This window comes from Odontomachus brunneus, unplaced genomic scaffold (genome assembly GCF_010583005.1).
Source record: "Odontomachus brunneus isolate Ranch 3 - 2012 unplaced genomic scaffold, Obru_v1 Obru_scaffold_187, whole genome shotgun sequence".
NCBI classification, from domain to species: Eukaryota; Metazoa; Arthropoda; class Insecta; order Hymenoptera; family Formicidae; genus Odontomachus; species Odontomachus brunneus.
Window position 1 is genome coordinate 273,096 of NW_022639637.1, and position 3,160 is coordinate 276,255.

The window sequence follows — 3,160 nt, forward strand, 5'->3', positions numbered from 1 at the left end:
GAAACGCTCTTCCACATATTGTTTGGTTGCAACGTCACTATCGGCTTCCGGTTGCGCTACATGTTGTATCTTGCGAGACTTTGTGTCAAAATCTTTAGCCGCGTTTAGACAAAGGGCATTTTCATGTGCATAATTTTCAACGTATTCATCCCATCGTTCTACAGGAACAGTTCTGGAGCTGTTATTCTTTCGCGATGTTCCAAACTTATCCATCGACATTTTGACACGAACAGTATCGACTGACTGACTCGTGTCAACGCTGCGCTGTTTAATTTATAATGAGGCCAGCTTCACGAAGTTCTTCGATAATTGATAAAATTTCATTGCCGTGGGCATTGTTGCCAGCTTTACGCGAAGCTTCCAGTAATCGTAAACGATCCACCAGCTTGTTGGGACCATCCCAATACGTATAATCGATTTTGTTTTCGTTTAACGTCATCACATCTCGCGATACGGAGAAGCCTTTCCCTACCGCCTTATTGCTCGACATGTGTGATACCAGAGGGCTTATTATATTCTTATACTTGTATCCTTTGTTACCGAGTATAGGATTTAGAGGGTTGTAGCCGCGTCTGTGAGCATTCGTCGCTAGCAGTATACTTTTGTACTTGTGTTTGTCAGCCTCGGTGTACACGGTATCGTCGGGTATTCTCTTGAATATCAGCTCGTAAAGACCCGGTGTTCCCATGTATCTTGTTCTATCAATGATTATATTATCGTCTCTGTCCACGTCGATGTATTTATCACCTAGCGTCGGTTCATTATTATCGAAATGTACCCCGTAAACATGATCTATAGTTGTATCTTTTCCACCGCTTAACATTGCTCCAAAGTATCGTCCCAAGGGACCAAGGTGGTCGCGCAACGTTTGTTGTCCCGCGTTTGTAACTGATGTCTAATGGATGCCGCGAGCGGCTCATCCGGAGTTTCAAAAACAGTATTCTCATCATCATCAATGAGTAGAATGTCGTTCGATTCATGCGGTTGCTCGTATAGAGGTGCTTTCCTCGATGTAAAATATATCGGAGAATCGTCTAATCGTCCTTTTAATTATCCGTTCTTTCGGTGAAGGCAATGCGAACGTATTTGAATAATCCCACGACATGTCCAATAATTTCCCGTTTTTTGTCATGTGCGTCTTTTCTTTCTGTTTTGATATCGCACTCTTTGCTTCGACGTTCGTACTCATCAATGGTGTCTCAGTTTTAACGCCGACGTTACCCTCTACATTAGCGGTACTTTTCGCGATTTGTTTCAGAGGTTCGACGACGGGTTTAAAATGTCTCTCCAATGCAACATCTTCCTCCATCCCCCTTATAGAAATATCATACTAAGAATCATTGATAATTACTTATTTTCAGTATTAAAAATACTGGATAATAAGTAATTATCAATGATTCTTAGTGTGATATTTCTATAAGGGCCTACCGGTTTTCAAAGCGTGATACTTCTTGCGAATCGATTTGATCGTTCTCGCAATCTCCTTCGCTATCTTCTCGCGATCCTTAATGTTCATGCTACTATTGATCATCATTGATGCGCTCTCGTGGATATTGAAGCGACGTTAGAACGGTGTTGGAACGACGTTATATAGTTAGAACAACGTTGAAACGACGTAGGAACGATGTTGGAACGATGTTACCACGTTACAACGATGTTGGAACGACGTTGAAACGATGTTAAAACGACGTTGGAACGATGTTGGAACGATGTTGGAACCACGTTGGAACGATGTTGCCACATTGAAGTAACAACGACGATTGTACAACTCACAGCGTAGCAAAATCGTTAAATCCCTTCCTATATCGACCATTGTTCATAGAACTGTCCTTATCAATCACTGTAAAGCCATATTTATGTTGCCAACATTCACGACACAATGCATTAAAATCCTCATATGACATGTCAGTGTTCACATGATCGTTGTAAATATGTTTTAAGTTGGTACCATCCTGTTTGAAGAGAATCAGCAGATTTGTGTTGTCGCGTATAAGATGCTTGGGTATCTTTGCATACGTTTGACAGAGATAGAAACAGTCAACGTTCGAATGGCGACCCATAGCAAAGTATTCCTTTATCACATCTTGTTTGTCACATGCAACGTCGTCAAAAATAAAAATAGAATTAGCGAGCGCTTCTGTCGTTGGAATCACGTCGCTGTTATTGGAGAATGTAAAGTAACCAATTTCATCAATCAATGTCAGCAAATTTTCCAAATAGGAAAATATTTATAGATATTTGGGCTGGTGCAATGATTTCGAGTACACATACAAGTTCTCGAAACGTGGACCGTGTGGACTTTCCAGCAATCTTATCAACACGTTTGTCTTGCCGCAGTTCGAAGGGCCGCATATGATTCCACGAATCGTGTTTGGAAGTATGTTTCCATGTCGGCGTGTCTCTTGATCGAACATTGATTGCGTTCTATCATCAAAATTTGTCACGCGTATCGCTGTCGGTTGCTTCAAGAACCGCATCTTTTCTCTGCAAGTTGCGAAGTTGATTTCGTTAACGAGTTGTTCCGATTGAACTATTTATAGGGGTGCATCATATCAAAATTGTTTAATTTCGAAAATGTTTTTCCTACTATCGGATACTTGTGACATACGAAACCTAACCTCCGAACAGTTGAAATATATACCGAAGGTTGTCCTATTGCGTGGGTTTCCGACACACATTGACGTTTTGCGGGACAGACTCCCCGAGCATATAAAGGCTGACTCGGAGGTTCAGCAGTATCGCCGGTGTCTGGAACATTATAATCGTCCGTGGCAACGAACGCACATCGACGGTCCAGCACCGTTGATCAGGGACTGCAACGAATGTCGCCGAAGATGACAAAAATTGGTAGAGGCCTATTAAATCGTGCGATAAACGCACTTCCTGTCGAGTTGCACATTCCCGGATGTAATTTTTGCGGTCCTGGAATTCGTTTGGCAAAACGATTGGCCAGAGGTGATCGAGCCATTAATTCATTGGACGAGGCGTGTCGCGAGCACGACATTGCATATTCTCGGAGTAATAACCTTACCGATAGACACGCGGCGGATAAGATTCTCGCTGTGAAAGCTCAGGAACGCATAACTTCGAAAGATTCGACTCTCGGTGAGAGAGCTGCAGCTACAGCAGTCTGGGCGGCTATGAAAGCAAAGACAAAACT